The sequence below is a fragment of the Amblyomma mixtum genome, chromosome 5 (genome assembly GCF_055824585.1).
Source record: "Amblyomma mixtum isolate Tamu chromosome 5, ASM5582458v1, whole genome shotgun sequence".
NCBI classification, from domain to species: Eukaryota; Metazoa; Arthropoda; class Arachnida; order Ixodida; family Ixodidae; genus Amblyomma; species Amblyomma mixtum.
The window spans coordinates 143,918,260-143,935,945 of NC_143016.1; positions in this window are offsets into that span (position 1 = coordinate 143,918,260).

Here is a 17,686-nt window from a genome sequence, read left to right on the forward strand (position 1 = left end):
ACTATGCGTATTCATCCCCCCCCCCTCCCTTCCTTTCCTTGCGGCTAAGGGAAGTTGGCTTCGCCGTTGAGGGGGCCACAAAGTGATCTGTGGATGCGCGCGGGATCATTACGAACGCTTGCCCTTGTTTCGCCCGTGTCCCGCCGCTTCCGGACGCCCCCCGGCGGGAGACGGCAAATAGCGCTCAAGGCAGGCAGTAGCCTGAGAGGGAGCGGCCGGCTCGCCCAAGCCTCCCATTGTCCCCTTTAGGGGAAAGACGCGAACGGCGGGGTCGCGGGGTTTGTTTTTCGTCAGGGCCGCTTCTCTCCATATGTACAAGGAGCTCTAAGTGTTGTAGCACCAACAGCATGTCGCAAACAGACGGCTCACCACGTCTTGACGGACACCAGATGCGGCTTAATCTAGCAGCGGACGCTTCGTTCGGAGTTTCGACAGCTCTTTTGAAAAGGGAACACTGCCAGGCGAAGCGGGGTCGGGCGCTCACTCTGGATGGGGACAGATAAATGGGAGTTGTCGGCGAAGGTGAGGCGAGCTGGTGTTCGCTGATGGCGCCAAGGATCGAAAGCCAGAACATCAGCGGTTCTCGAGAAACGGGCGTACGCAGGAGACGCCACCGGACAGAGCGAAGGCCGCCACTTGCTTAAAGACAGTGCTGAGCATTTGAGTTTTGCCGCCGGCCGGACTCCGGGGGGCGTCTGCTAGGTCAGCAGTCTGCAGTAATCCGACTCGCATGGGGACGCGGTTCGCGCTCTCGGTTGTTGTTCGGGACGGTCGCAGCTCGCGTTCAGGACCGATAACTACCCTAATTCAGGGAACCGTCATGGTCACGGGTTCTGGGGAGACCGGCGCACCCGTGGAAGTGCTTTGCTATGTGTTTTCATGTGTTTTGCTTTTTCTTTCATAGGGAGAGAGTTTGTTGAATAGAGTGCAAGTGTGGGGCATGGCACGTAACCCAGGGAGCCAATCCGTTTGTGTGTCCGTTCTCGGAATGTACGATGTTTTAAATGAAACTCGTCTTTTTACACTGCGTATATTTAAAAGATGGTTATGTGCCTTACGGAAAGAAGAGGGCGCACCACACGGCTGATAACAAATAGCATTGAGCGTTTCGCATGAATGATGCTGAAGAATGTGGGTCGGGCCCATAAGTCTTTAAAACTGCGTCCCGGATTCCGGGTAAAGGGGTTCTGGGCTATGGTCAGATGTAATGCATCTTCGGCTATGCCGAGTAGGGGCCTGTCCTAATCTTAGCCAGTTCGATGTTGTTGTGCTCACGTCTCAACTTGTTGTAAATACGTAAATTCCTGTACATAAAGGTTCACATTATATCCCCTGCAAGTTCTCTGTGGCTGCCGAATATTGTCTGCTAGACTTTCAGCCTTCAAGATATCAAACCGTCTCTGACGGGAAACCTCTGGTGCAAGGAAGTCAAAGAACCTTGAAACTTTACTTAGACAAATAAACTATTTCCGTCCCTCGACCTTCAGAAGCACTTCAAACAACTTCGCGGCTCTGATATGGCTAACTGCCGCGTCATATTCGCGAAATTTATTGGAGTTGTGGGCCATTCGCCGTGCCAGAACGTGCCAGAAAGAAAAGTATAACAATTTTATTAGCAAGAGCGCTTTCGTAGTCGGCACATAGTACAGCAATGCCGTCGCCATACGGGCGAATACGGAACTCCGCCTGATGAAAAACAAGACCCCGAATGTCGCTCATCTCCGTACCATCGCCAACCTGACTATGGCTCTTCTCGTCCTTGAGAAAACAGGCCCCGATATCCGTCTCTCGAGTATCAGGACTGGAGAGACGGGCAATGCAGGTAGCAGACAAACAACAGAGCTTGCATTCTCGATCACAAATCGCATACAGCAATTTCACATGACGTCGAAATCAACAACTACACTGAATATTCCATAGTCGAAATCCTTCCGTTAGGGCGCCAGGATCTTTCCCTCTTCGTGCTTAGCGTGTATGTCCGGCCCAGACGGACCGTGGTCGCCTTTAAATTCCTATCAGGAGTTGCGGGAGGCTCACCTCGTGAACCAATACACGCGGCTTTCACAGACGGCTCCTGGTTGTCGCCTGCTAAACAGCTTACGCATCCAACACACATGCATACCAGAGGGGACGGAGATCAACCCAGTGCTGTGGCGCCATATGCTCTGGGCTGCTCAGCTCCCGCGTAACATGGACATGACTTCACATGGAAGCAGACGACAAGCGCGGGTTAGCGCGCTTGAGAGGCAATATGGATCTAAAGAGGGCGTCTGCTACGTGGACATAACAGGGCCGTCGCCCGAAGAATTCTCTAAACCTGCCGTAGTCCCCCGGCGATTGAATGTCGAAGGGCTATCTTTTCGGGCCCCAAATTCAGCGCGACCGCAGGAAGTTGCAATAGCTCTCGCTGCCGCCGATCCAAAATCGAGAATGGTTATCACAAACTCCCGCCGGGCCTGTGAACATTATCTTGCATGGGAAAGATCACCTCTTGCCTCCCAAATTCTAAGACGGGCTCCCGCCGATCCAACTCACACAAAGGTAATCTGGGCTCCTGGCCTACGAGGCAATGAGGCCGCTGATGGCACCGCCCGAGCGCTCACAAACCGGGCTCTTCATCCTAGCTCTCCTGGCTCAGAAGCTCCTAAACCGCTTCTTCGGTTGCGCGAAATCTTAATGCATTACTGCGACAGCCACCGTCTCTACCCGGCACCTGCCAAGGGGCTGAGTAAGGCAGAGGAGCGAACTCTGCGGCGCCTGCAGACAGGAACTCTTCTCTGTCCTGCCATAGCAAAACACTTCGATCCGAACACGTATGGGCGCTACCCGCACTGTGGAGAGATCTGCGATATCATTCACATGGTGTGGGCATGTAGTCAGAATAATCACCTTCCCCCACCCCCACCCTAGTGGCATGGGAGACTGCTCTCCTAGCTGCTCCACACTGGACTCCTAAAGGGCTCTAGTAAAGCGGGCACGAGACGGGGCCTCGTCGTGCGGTGTCCCGGACTAAGGGTACCAATCATGTAGCGGGGTCTTCTGATCCCCAAACTCTCTCTGAGTATTAAAAAAGTTTTTCACCACCACCACCTTCGACGAGATATTCTCCAAGGCGATCCGTGGGGGCAGGGAAGGCTCAACACGTCGTGCGCTTTCAATGCCCACAAGTGGGGCTACCGCGAGGACGACGCTAGGGGTCGGCGCCTGGCCGAACTCATTTCGTGGCTCCAACTCATGCTCCTTACAGACCATACCTTCCACATTCGGGTCAGTACTTCCATAACACGCGACACATCGGGTCAGTACTTCCATAACACGCGACACATGCCCTGATCTCACCCTCACCAAATCAATTGTGCATGCAACTTGGGAGAATCTTAACGATACCCTGGGCAGCGACAACTGCATACTCCATGTCACCATTCACACACACGCCTCCCCCAAAAGTTGGGGTCAAGCCCAACTTACATAGTGGTGCCCATTACGCACGGCTCCGATCCCAAACGTCCTACTAACGTAAGGCTAGACGTTTGGGCCAGACACATCACTGCACTGCAGCGCGACCACACTGAGACCCTTCCTCTGACGGAAGACAGGCCGGCGGTGGACAACAACCTCGTTCATCTGTGGGAGTTCCGCCGCGGTCTCGTCCGCCGTTGCAGGAGCACACACAAGGTGAACCGTTGTCTCAAATTACGCATAGCACAACTCACTACACAGGCCGAGGAATATGATCTTCGTATGCTTCACTCCAAATGGACCTCACGCTGCAACCAAGCTGCAGGACAGATGCGCTCCAAGGGCACCTGGCGACCACTCGCAGAGGTCGCGCCCTTTTGGCATTAGACCTTAAGGGCGCTTTCGATTACGTCAAATTTGGCAGCATTCTTTCGAACCTTAGCCGCACCAATTGCGGTGCGAACGCGTTCAGCTATGTCCGGGATATCCTCTCCCAACACCGGTCATGTTCCGCCTTTTTCTTGTCCATTGTGATTTTCGCGCTGGTTCCTTCAGAAGCATGTATTACCAACTAGCCCAACAACAAGTGTTGCTCTCCCAACAGCAAGCCCTGCACCGGATCGATGATTAGCAGTAAGGACCTTGCCGCATGGGGACCAGGGGCACTCCTCAGGGCGCTGCACTCTTGCCTCTGCTGTTCTAAACGCAATGATGGAGCTACCTTCCCTTCTTCAGCGGGTGGAGGGGGTAAAACAATGGGCTAAACAAGGCAGCGTCGGTGATATGGAAGACAACATCCATGTAGCAGCGACAATAGTCGAGACTTACGCGAGCTCCTGCAGGCTCGCTTTTGCCCCAGCAAAGTCCGAACTACCACACATTCGTGCCTGCAATACCAACTCCACCTAAATGTGCATCACCCTACGCGAAGGTCCTGTTAGCGAGGTGGACATTGTCAAAGGCTTGCACTTAGATATTGACCGCTGGCTAAAAGCCGACCCCACCATCGCGAAAATCAAGTGCGTGGAGAAAATGGTAGGCCGTATGCTACGACGCGTGTCTAAGATGCGCGGTGGCTTGCGCGGACGCGATGCGCTTCGCCTCGCTCAAGCTTATGTCACTACTGGTATTGGGCATCCGCTTCACTAGTCGCTTCCTCTGTTTCATCAAGATAAGCTGAGTGCATGTCTTACTATTCTGTGATCGCTACAACGCAGCTTTCCGAGGACCTCCAAATCCTGCACAATACAAAGGATGAGCGCATATTGTAAAGTCTATTTCATTCTCAGCTCAACATTGGGGCTCTTCCACGTCCACTTCTTGTCTTTTCGTTTCCGGAAGAAGGTATTCGTGATGCACAAATTATTCCTCTGTGCAAACTCTACTAACTCCCCCGTGCTTTCCTGGAGCCTATGCCAGAGTCAACTACCGCCTGATCCACGGCCTGCTTCTCCCTACCTTTCCATTGAAGTCGCCCATCAGCAGAGTCTACTGTGGTTTTACTTTTTGCTTCGCCCATTCCATGTGTTGATAGAAGCTGATCTAGTTCTCATGGCTGGATCTAGGCGCGTAGGCCTGTACCGCCTTTATCTTGTAACTATTATTAAGCTTAATTACCACAGCGTCAACCCTCTCGTTTACACTATAGCACTTCTCTAAGTTGTAAGCCATATCCTGATTGGTGAGGAATCGCACACCTAGTGCTCGTCTGTCGGCTAGTCCGCGATAGCACAGTAAGTGCCCGCCCATTAGTACTGTATACACCTCATCCTGTCCTCCTAACCTCACTAAGCCCTATCACATCCCATTTAATAGCCGCTATTTCCTCGAGCAGTACTGCTAGGCTAGCCTCATTGGATAACTTTTCCGCGTTAAACGTTGCCAGGTTCAGTTTCCAAAGGCTGCCTGTGCGCAGCCAGAGATTCTTTGTCGTTTTCCACTGCACATGCGATCCAACCAGAAATGTACTACCCAACCAGAAATGTAATGCACGAGACAGACGCTTATGATCCGCTTCAAAAGGTCGACAAAGACTGAAATTATTTTATTAATCTCCGGCAGTCTGGTCGCATTTTCAGCCTCCAACCATATTCTTGAAAAGGGGCTGAATTAACTGGAAAAATTTAACGGCCAGAATCCTGAGCAACGTCCATATCGATTCGTTCTCGCAAGAGCCACCCATAGGTAGCTGCTGCTGTTGCGAAAACGAGCCCGCTCGTGGCCGGAACTCCTGGTCCTTACGCGCCTGGGTCTGCATGAGTAGGGTCACTGCGAAAAAGAAAAAAAAAACACGGACGTTGCATTTTCATCCCGGTAGATTTGGTTAATAATCGCAGCCATCAAGTACGAAGGTAAGAAGTCATTTTCTTACGAGCTACCAGCTGTATGGACAGGCACAAAATGTTTCCGAGCGCTGTGGACATCTTCAGGTGCCCCCTGTACGGGAAAAAAGGGCAATATTATAACCGATTGAGAATATTGAGCATAGCATCATTTACAAGAGAACAGTCAAGTCCTACTCTAGGTGCGCGCGTCGGAACCTAAGAGCCGCTATTGCTTGTCTAGCCTTGATTCGTGAGCCTAGAATTTCAGGCTCAACTCCTTAGCTGCTTCACAGGATGCAGAAATTAGGGTATGAGCCGAGGACAATAATTATTTTTGAAGTTCGCTGGCTGATTGTAGCTATCGTTTTAAAATTGTGGGTATCGCGTGAAAAGCCAGATTTGTTGTGATTCGGCATATCAAAGAATTTCAGGCTGGAAACTTGACACCGTACATGAAGTTCCAAGTTGAGCTGTGTGAGCATATTAGTGACATATGAAGTTGCCCAGTAATCGGAGAGAATGACTCTGGCTAAAACGCGCAGCATGCGCTCTGGTTCGGCAATATCCTTGTTATAGTACGGGTGCCATACTCTATAGCAGGGGTTCTCAAACTGGGTTCCGCGGCACACAGGGGTTCCGCGGGCTGTCTTCTTGTGTTCCGCAAGAACCCTCACCGGCCCTGACCCGGCAGCTGATATGAGACTGGCTCTGAGTGCTACTGAGCCACGCTTTGACTTGCTCTTAAAAGGGAAGCAGTACCACCCATCACATTAGTATTTGTATTAATCTGTGCAATAAACATTTAACTTTTGCAACTCTCTCTTTGCAAAAATGCACTCGACAACATTGCTAATAAGTGAAAGCGGGGGGGGGGGGGTTCTCTGGAACTTATTGAAGGCTTTTGGGGTTCCTCCAAGCAAAAAAGTTTGAGAACCCCTGATCTATAGGCATACTCGAAAACAGGTCTGACTAGACAGTGGTATGCTTCTAGCTTAAAGCCTAAAGTAGAGCCTTCTGACGAGAAAAACAAAGCCTAATGAATGCCTTATAGCTAACGCTGCCAATATGCGCGTCCCTTTTGAAGTTGGCTGTAGCAGTTAACTTTAGATATTTAATCGCCAACAAATAGTTACAAACTAGTCCTGTATGATAAGTGAAATCAAGGGCATTTTCTTTCTTTTTTTCAGACACAGAAACAGTTTTAGTAAAGCTAGCATACATACAGCTGCACCAGTCTGTACGTTTACAAAATTAATTAACAAGCAAAGTTTGTTGTGGAGCGCTATTTATAACACTGTACATAGCACAGCCGTCGGCAAGCAATTTCACATCCGCACTGTCTTCGACGCTGTCGGCACTGCAGTTGATATCAATTAAGAATAAGGGACCGAGCACAGACCCTTGAAAGCAACACATATGTATCAGCAGATCTAAACATTGCATATTCCACAAATTCGGTTCTGTTGCTTAAATAGACCTGGAACCACATAGAGAACTTGTCAGGAACACGATTTCTGATGCCCCTAAACAGCAAAGTGTGCAACGCGTGGTCGAATGCCTTTGGAAGGCCAAGAGATACGGCGTCATCCTGCCCACCACTATAAAAAAGTCTTGAATGAGGAATAAAAGCTGCCTAACAGCTGACACCGTTTTTTGAAATCATGTTAAAAGGCGGTGAAAAATCTTTTAATTCCAAGTTATGGGGCTATTACGCGCCCCGTATGCTACACCAAGTCAGTAATAAAGAGATTGGTCAATAATTACTAGCATGTAATTTATCTCCCTATTTGAATACCGTAATTACTGAAGCTGTTAGCCAGTTGGTTTGTCAATGGACATCGTTTCACTGATGCACTGAAAGTAACAAAGAGATAATCAGATAGTAATATATGCTGCCGGGTACCCACCGGTGATACGATGGGTAGAAGCTTTCGTTGGTCTTGTGCTTATTCATCTCTTATACTAACGACGTTGGGAACGCGGATAAACAAGAAACCACGGATGCGACTGCAGTGCTGGGAACGTCAGTCAGGGGAGTCACCAAGCTTCCCAATTCGGTGGCGAGGAGAGGAGGATCGCTGTCAAGTGTAAATTTTTCCAGTCGCTCTAAGGCAGGCGCTAGCTTCGAGAATGCGCCCAGTCACATTCTCCGGCACAATTTCTGGCTGATTTCAACACGGGTCTAATTCTGATCGTCAGTCAGAATACGGGGCTCTAAATTTGGACTGACACGACGCAAGTCAAGTTTGTCGCTCAAAAGTTGATGGAATGATCCGATGCTGATGCCCACTTTGTCAGCAACGATTTTCATTAACCACAGCAGGAACTGTTTCAAAATGGTCATCATCGTCCAGGCTTGAGGTCGTCTTCGATCGACATTCTGGTTTGGTTTATGGGTTTTAACGTCCCAAAGCGACTCAGGCTATGAGAGACGCCGTAGTGGAGTGCTCCGGAAATATAGACCACCTGGGGTTCTTTAACGTGCACTGACATCGCACAGTACACGGGCCTCTGGAATTTCTCCTCCAAAGAAATTCAACCGCAGCGGCCGGGATCGAACCCGCGTCTTGCTGGTCAGCAGCCGAGCACCATAACCACTGAGCCACCGCGGCGGCCGATCGACATTCTGCCGTGTTGAAAACGCTTAAACAACTCATTGCACTGCGAGCGACTCATACAGCCCTTCTGCAACTTAAATGCCACTGTTAAAGCTTTGCAAATATTCAGGCAAAATTTCACTCACATACTCTGTTCTGTATGCTCTTTCATTGCCAGTTTGGCACTAATCGGAATAGCATCTTTTGCACGTACTCACTTAAGCGGCTCTAGATCGCCAACTAACGGTAAGAGCGAAACAGGGCAAATGGCAGTTTACTGTCTAAACCTGCCGCTACGCGCGCTCAGTAGCCGCAGCACACTATCTCAAAAGTTCGGTTTGTTAGTTAGCACATCTCCTAATGTCTCACATAACCAACGCATAACTGAGTATCTTGCACTTAACTGAATATAACAGGTCATATTCTTTTCCCAGACGTCCTAAGCTTTCACAAATCTCATATCGGATTTTTATCTGTAAACGTTAACTGAGAAATTTTCCTTTTTGCATGAATGTTCATTACAATTCGTCTTTTTGACGTTGTATGATCTAAATGTCCTTGCCACCAAGCGGTGGATATTAGGGCTATGCATTGAAAGTAATGACTTTACTGCTGGTATCATGTCCTTGGAAAAAAATTCAGCTCTTCATAGCTCGTTCCTTAATTTCATGCCGTCGGCGTCCTCGGCGCGTATTAAAGAAAGACGGCGAAGAAGCTCGATAGGTTTGTTTTGAGGAGGGAGGATGTAGAAGAGGAAAGGCAGGGAGGTTAATGGAAAGAATAATCGGTTTGCTACCCTACAGGTTTGTTTTGAGCGTGCTCACAGCGGTACAGGACACCACGTGCTTGAGTGAAAATTTTTAATTTCACTTCCTTTCTTAATGTCACCAAGAAAACAGAACCGCGCCGTAGTTATATGGACGAAAACAACTCAAATAGCCATTTCTAATCCCGTTGTACAGATCTGAGATTGCGCATTTGGCGGGAAAATTGGTTGCGCTAAATTACCTGCTCTAGTTACGAAATCAGGCGCAGAGAAACAATATGACCTCGTCAAGATACATGCCTACAAACCTGCCCTTTTTGACGCTTACAAGGTGCGCTATTTCTCTGGCGCCTACTTAGCTGGAAAACCCTGTGTACACAAAACGCGTATTTTCTTGAAGGTGATCAGCCGAACAGAGGCAACTGGAGAAGAAATGCCCACCAATTCCCTTCAGCGCTCGCACCCACTTTATCAAAACAAGATATTTAATCTCACTCTACAAATGAACATCAGTGAAAAAATCGTTTGGCTGCTCAGCCATTGAAGGAATCCGCTCAGACATAAACTAGCTCTACTGGAAGTAAAGAGCACAGTACGATACTCTTAATAGCCTTTCTGCACGTTCAACCTGTGAGCTGCCTTCATCATCACCTGCTTGACTAGGCCCAGAGCAGGACAGAGGCCACACCCATACCTCTCCGATTAACCCTGTCCTGTGCCAGCCACGGCCCCCCTAGCCCCGCATTCTCCTTAATCTCATCAGCCTACATAAGTTTGACCTGCCCCTAGTTATCCTCAAGGACCATCGGTTATCTTGCCTTCGACTAAGATGTCATTAGCCCGATTTTTTTTTCCACCTGATCCACTCTGCCCTCTTCTGTCTCTTAACATTACACCTATCATTTTGGTTTCCATAATTAGCTACGTTGTCCACAATTTAAGATGAACCCTGTACGTAGATCCCACGTTTCTGCCCAACAGGTCAGTACCGGTAAGTTACAGCTCTTATATATGCTGTTATGAGCTGTCCGAAAGGAGGTTAGTATTAGACAAAGCTAGCGGGCTCAGGACAGCACTTTTGTCGATCTTCTGGCATACTGTCGCTGCTGTTCCGTCGAAGCCTGCAATTTCAAAAATGACGTCTTCGACTTACCAGTGGTGCTTCCGTAGTTAAGACTCACAAACAATGAAGACCTCAAGAGAGAAAGCGCGGTTTTCACTCGCACGAGCTACGCGTCGAACGGCTGCAGCCTTCAAACACCTGGCACCTCGTCAGCCGCAGAAATGAGAACGCACCGCGGGCCCTGGAGCACCTAAGAAACAGCTTGCCCAGGAAAATATTTCGCCGGCTTTGCGAGGGTGACGCGCGCAGCACAAGAGCGACGCGCAGAAAGTTTCAGTAACCGTCAATGTTCGCACTCCCTCTCTTTTTCAGTCGCAGTCATTTGGCATATAAAATGTATAACTGTAAAATAAATGCCGACATACGGCAACACCACAGGCTCGAACGTAGAAGGTATCCTCCTCCGGCTAAGGAAATAAAAAGAAAACGAAATTCGCCCCAGGCGACTAAAAAGATCACAGGACATGAGCCCAGCATATTTACAAAGAACGTCAATTCTGCAATGAGAACGCAGATCTTTATTATATTGTGTGGGACTGCCAAGAAAATTCGGAAATCAAATTATTAGCACAGCCCTCAATTTAGGGGTACGAGGCGGCTCCATCCAATTCAAATCTCCTCGTCCAGGGGCAGCTCTTCAAGATAGCTTGGGGCAGCAGCGATAGCCAATATCTTGGACTAGGGACCCCAACCACATCAATCCGTCTCCCAAAGTGGCAGTCAAGCATTTTTTTTACCACCACCCCCTTCAGCATCATTGTATGATTAAGTACGTCTTATAAAACTAATTCCTTTAGAATTTCTTTTAGAATGATAGATAACTGGGATAGTTTACAACCGTGCGTTGTCATTAAAAAGAAACATTACAAAGCTTCGCGAGAATATGCTAAAAAATAAACACGTACGCCGGTTCAACTGTACGGCTCTAGCCTTTTTCGTGAAAAAAAAAATGCTCAAATACATTCTAAGCATTTATTGTTCAGCGCTGTTCGCAGGGACCTCATGTCTTGGGAATGGTAAAATAGCTGTTAGCAATACCGCCAATCCGTGGGAGAGTGCGAACAGCGAACAAAGGCGTTAGCACAGTATAAGTTACGGCCCGTGCATGTGTGTATATGTGGACATGCCTGTGCCCATTTGTCCATTATAACTTTAAAAAGCAGGTGTTAAAGAGATTATAATAAAAAGGCGCCGCATCTATCCACCGCGTTTCTATGTGTCTGTTTAATAGATAGAAAGATACAAAATTGTTCTCTCATCAAAGATCATCTAGGAAGTGGGCCAGACGATCTGCCTCTGTCACCCAGCAGTAGGAATCTCCTTTATTGTCTGACTGTTAGCAAGAGCGGTGTGAAATGTTGCACAATAATCACCACCGGAGTGAAACGCTTTGTTTCTTGAGATTGTATGCAAACAGTAGGAGGCAAGGAAAATATAATACGTGACTCGCTGTCCATCCGTCATATTCAGGTCAAGACTGGGCGGCGCTCCGTAGCAAACTAAAACGAAAGTAGGTGCGTTTTCAAAGATAGTTCCAGTTATCGGAATGTTTCCAGAGTTCGAGACCTGGCTCTTCATTATTTCGGCAGCTTCATTATATAATTCCTTTTATGAAAACGCACAGAGACAAGCAATTGTCCTCCAAAGTCTCATGTTTGAGTAACTGTTCCCGGCCTTATTGAGGGCTATAGGCACAGTGAGAACTAAGTTTTTGGATGTTATGTATTATATATGACACCTATGCAACGAGGCTGGATTCCTCCGTCAAGATTTTTTCTTGTTTGCACTTTTGTTTTAGCATTGTATCTTTAAATGGTTTATTAGTGTTTTTTTTTGTCTGCGCACTGTGCAGCTTTCATAGAGTGCTATTGTTAGCAAGCACACGGGCCGTCTATGAACCTGTCTTCGTCAGAAAAAAAACATTTCTAGGAAAACAATAATAACGGTTAAGAAATAACTGCGGCCGGTATTATTCACGTTGATTTATCGACATACAAGCAGAAATAAAAAAAAAAGAACTGACAAACTAAAACTCTGCAGGTGTTGTTTGCATGCTCGGCGCCTTGAGAAAACTTCGGAGTAACCCAGCATCAAAATAACACATTATAGTAGTAAACGCAGCCCAAATGAAAAAAAAATAATAAAACTGTTTGGGACACTTACTCCGCTTTAAGTGTACGACACGATATCGTTAATGAGTTCATACCCATATTGTTACGAAGAAGAGGGCAGTGGCGCGGGACGGAGCTCTCGCGCTAGGCCCACAGCCATTAAATCATGTGCCATTCTGTCATAGGCTACAACAACAACAATCATATTATCATGTGTCATCATGTCGTCCTTTTTCTAGGCTTGGCACCTCGTAACATTTGGTGTGAGGTGCGGGTTCCTCATCGTCGTCCTGGCCCCTGGAGCATCGCCACCTTCTGCTCGCCTTCGTCGTTGGCCGAGGGGACCTGGACTCCGCCGCCGGCTCAACCCGAGCCCGAACTGACCAGAACCGACCAGCCGCTTTCTCCCGCCCCGTCCCCAGCTCCGACCACAAGACACGACGACAAGCACCGGACGCAGCATGACCAGACGACCCGAATCAAGACGGCAACCCCGCCCAAGCTGTCCGGCGAGTCCTTAATTCCTGACCTTCGGCTGTGTCTCCGGCCGCTGGACCTGATGCTCCGGGGACAACCGTTCACCAGATCATCTCGTTCATCTTGGTGGCAAGCCTTTCATCTTCTTCGATCCTTTGTGATTATGGTCATCGCCACCTCATCATTGAAAATTTAAGCAATCGATCGGGACGATCGCTCGGAGGACCCTGGTCATGTTACGAAGAACAAGAGGGCAGTGGCGCGGGACGGAGTGCTCGCACTAGGCCCACAGCTATTAAATCATATTATCATCTGTCATTATGTCGTCCTTTTTCTAGGCTTGCCACCTCGTAACAATATATGCGGAATTGGTTATAAGATACTTTGTATTCATAAGTCGCTGGAGGTCATCAAAGCTAATACTGCCGCAGTAGTGCAGGTGTTAAGCGATGGGCAATTCTACCGGCAGGCGGTTGTCTCAAGCACAACCACCGGTGAGGCTTGCGAGACCCAGGTTGCTTTTCCCCAGTAACCTCTCGGGACCAGTAATTCATTTAACTTCCACTGGGGGCAGGCTGTGATGCCGTCACAAAGCGACGTGACCTAGGTCGTAGGTGGGCCACCTGCTCTTCCCCTCACAACGTCTCCCCTGACGACGCCGGACTTTCTGCAGCCCGGAAGCCTTAACGCTATCGTTTTAAAGACTGAACATCCACGGTCAGATCCGTTCGCTTGCTTTATTCGATGCTGGAGCAGCACAAACACACAAAAAACATGACCGAGAATATATAAAAGCAAGAAGTAGGACCTATGGCTCTCGTTAATGTATGAGAGACATTGTATGTACAACTACTTCGGAATGTACGGAAATAAAGCAGGCGGCAGCTGGCTTAGTTGCGCACGCAAAGCGCTGTAGACCATCTGTAGAAAAAAGATTTATGCAACATTTTGTTTGCGAGTGCTTATGTAACCTGGAGCTGTGCAGCACAGTAATATCGCCACTATCCATATTTACTTGCTTCTTTTTTCTTTCATGTTCATTTGGACGATTTTACAAGCAAGACCTGGCTTTGATGTCGGAAAACCATCGTGCGCTATAGATTTGATGTCATGGAGACAAGTAATGTCCGGCAGTAGAAGCACGTCCAAGTAGCTGTTTTTAAAATCTCGCGAATTATTAGGGCCGGTGTAAGAATGCTTTTCGTATACCTTTACTCAACGTGTCGTTCGCTTTCATGCCTCGTTATGCGCTATTCAAGGAGGGCTGAGAATAGAAACGCAAGTATAGTAGGGCGAAAGCCAAGTCACAAGCTGTGTCAGTCTGCGGCTGCCAATCACACACGAACACCAGCTGGCGATAGCTGTGTGTTTATTTTTTGTGTACATACTGCTAACCATAGTTAGCTCCAGGGGCACATTCCTAAAAAGCAATGTCGCATCAACAAAAATACAAGAATATAGCAACAATAATACAAAATAAATATTAGAGCAACACAATAATAAAGCAGAAACAAACACATAATATACCAGCATGCAATATGGATAATTAATCAGGTCAGGTTTTTTGAGGTTGATATGGTTCGGTCAGTGTGTTGAAATGGGTTTTGGTGCGTGGAAAAAATGAGGACATGTACAAAGCGTCCTTGGCAAAATACTGTGCTCATATAGCTTTGTGATAGTATCGCGTAGTTCTTGTGATTTGGGAAGCATGAGACGAAGGCTGAAGTGCGGAATTATTGTTAAGTAATGAAACAAAATCTAAAAGATAATTTGCCTTCTTAAATATAGATGTTCAATAACTTTACCGCGCATCAGTTTTGGCGGGGACCTAGTGGGCTGAAATTTTGTATTAAACCTATGATTTTCTTATTATTGGTTTGGTTTGGTTTATGGGGTTTAACGTCCCAAAGCGGCTGAAGCTATGAGAGACGCCGTAGTGAAGGGCTCCAGAAATTTGGACCACCTGGGGTTCTTTAACGTGCACTGACATCGCACAGCACACGGGCCTCTCTCGAGCTTCCTTATTGTAGAATTAGCGTACTGATCTCAGATTATGCAATGATATTCCAGCTAACGTCTAAAGATATTGGTTTACTGGGGTTTAACGTTCCAAAGCGGCCCAGGCTATAAGGGACGCCGTAGTGAAGGGCTCCGGGAATTTCAACCACCAGGGGTTCTTTAACGTGCACTGAGATTGCACAGTACACGGGCACCTAGAATTTCGCCTCCATCGAAATTCGACCGCCGCGGCCTGGATCGCACCCGCGTCTCTTGGGTCAGCAGCCGAGAGCCGTAACCACTGAGCCACGGCGGCGGGGTGGTCTAAATAAATTGTTATAGCTTAAGAGCTTAACGTTAGCGGGTCCGTTTCGAAGCCTATGCCTGCGGTGAACAGATATTTTCTAGAAGAGTACTGACGCGGGCTGATTGGTACAAGTTGACGGAGATTATGTTACAGTGCTTAAGATGGGACACACAGCGCAACTGTTTGTCTCGTCACCTTTGTTCTGTATTAAGCGCTCTTACATCCTCTCGTTCAAGATATTGGCTGTAGACCAACACCGATGTGCGACGTGAGCAAGATACGGTTGGGCGACTGTCACCGGTTGGGATGAGTGGTGAAAAAACTGGGCTGAAATCTAGGCTTAACGCCCGTAGAAATGCACGGAAGCATAAGTTTTGCAAACAGTTTCATGATTTGTGATTGCACCTATGATGTAATCGCTTCGTAAGGTGCAACCAAGTTCATCTTCGAACAGATTCTCGACCTATGACGCGTCATTTTGAAGGGGATTATTTAAAAAAAAACGCGTTAAGTCTGCGGGCGGGGGGGGGGGGGGGGGGGGCAGATTCCCGTATGGTGGTACGGAACAACAGCGCGCGGCCTATTGAAACATATGTAAGCAGCACTTCCACAAATATGCTTTCTGGTGGTCCAAAGTATCTATGGAAGGTAGTGTTTTTTTTTGTTACAGTTGGCGGGTGCTTTGAAGAAGAGTGTGAGAAAGTATGATATGTTATTTCGAAGCGATCTTTTTAATACGTCATGACAAAGGTGTGTTGTTAAGTGGGGCATACCTTCAAAGGGCGCTTTGCCATCTTGGTATTTCCCTAAATCGCGCAAACGTATTGTGTAGTCCGACATGCTGCCGCGTGCCCTACATTTGCTAACTAATAGAGTTGTCGAAACTAGACAGCATGGGCAACGTCGCCTGGAAAAGGAAGCACTAAAAGACAATTGCAAGCGCATGAATGAAAGAGAAGCAGGCATTGTACCAGACGGCGCCGCAAACGACGCCCTCGGCCGCGTCCGTTTCCAGTGTCCTCAAGCGCACACGGTGCTAGGCGCCTGCTACAGTGCGTGATTCATTTATCGCACTGCTTGGGGGATGCCTCCATCTCGTCACGATTTAACGGCGGTATCTCAGAGGGAATGTAGCATGCGTGGCAGAAATTCACGCTACACGAGAAGCTTGCATGATCTGGGGAAACGCTCAGCGGACGGAACGCGTTTTGGGGCCACGTTCGGCTTCACAACGCACATTTATCGGGGCGCATTAAACATATAGCTCTCAATTGAGAAAGCGTACTTTGTCGCACTTTTCTTCAAAGCACTGGAAAACTCTTAACGAATGGCCGCCTCCGTACGTGCTCTTTCAAGCGAGAAATGCAATTTGTTAAGTTTTGCGTTCATTTTGTTTCTGCGGGTCGGGCATCCGCCTCATGCCCCCAGCCGGGAATCGCACCCATGTGCACTTGTATATTTAAAACACGAGGTGTTTTAAATATACAACGCCTTCGAAATGACTTATCATACTTTCAGAATATCTTCTAGGGTGAACTTGGTTGTTGTTTACGAAGGGACGGCATCATTGGTGCAGTGTGAAATCAGAAAACTGCTTTGAAAACCTTTCCGTCCATGTATTCCTAAGGGCGCTAAGCCTACTTTTCACCGACAATAAACCGACGGCTGGGGCTAGTTGGTGTATTTTTTTTTTTTTTTTTTGCAGTGGGTAACGCTAACCTTGTCGAAATACTTGGGACAGGAACAGAGCGCAGACGAAAAGAACGAGTCCTAATAGCGCTAGTTCCGTTCGTCGCCTCTCTCCCTCCCTTACGAAAATGGACTTTGCATGTCTAGTGTCAAATTCATGCATTCCTTATGACACATTAGAAAGTCACCATTGAGGCAGTTATTCATGTGCTTGTGCAAGAGAAACACAGAAGTCAAATGATATAGTACATCAAATCTTCTCATGTTAGTAGACATGAGACACTCCAATGATGATTTTCATCAATTATTCGTTAGCAGTAAAATGAATATACAGAAAGGCTAATATCACTTCACATAATGTTTACCCTGCCCTTGCTTGATTATCCATTGTTACGTCCTTGTTGTGCTCTTGCGCATTTCAGATGTACTTGGATATAGATATTTTGAAACAAAGAAAAACTGCACAGTGTTTGTTATTACTTTGCATATTTTGTTGGCGACGTAAAGCAAAATAACTCCTTAATTTTTTTTTCATTTCCTCTCAGTACCTTCTTTTTAACCATTATATTAACCAGCCCCTTAACTCGCATATTCATTTCTGGGTGTATCCCATACGACACATGCAATTATCGAAGCGCGGAAAAACATTCAAATGTTCGTATTTTATTGAGGGACATTTCACTGCACTGAAAATATTTCTATCCTCCCAGATCATTATTTATGCAGCATCTACCAAGATCTCCTTTTGTCACATTGTGAAGTTACGCTGGCTTCAGTCTCAGTTATACTATTTTTTACTTAATTCTTACACAATAGCTTGTCATTTGAAGAAGTA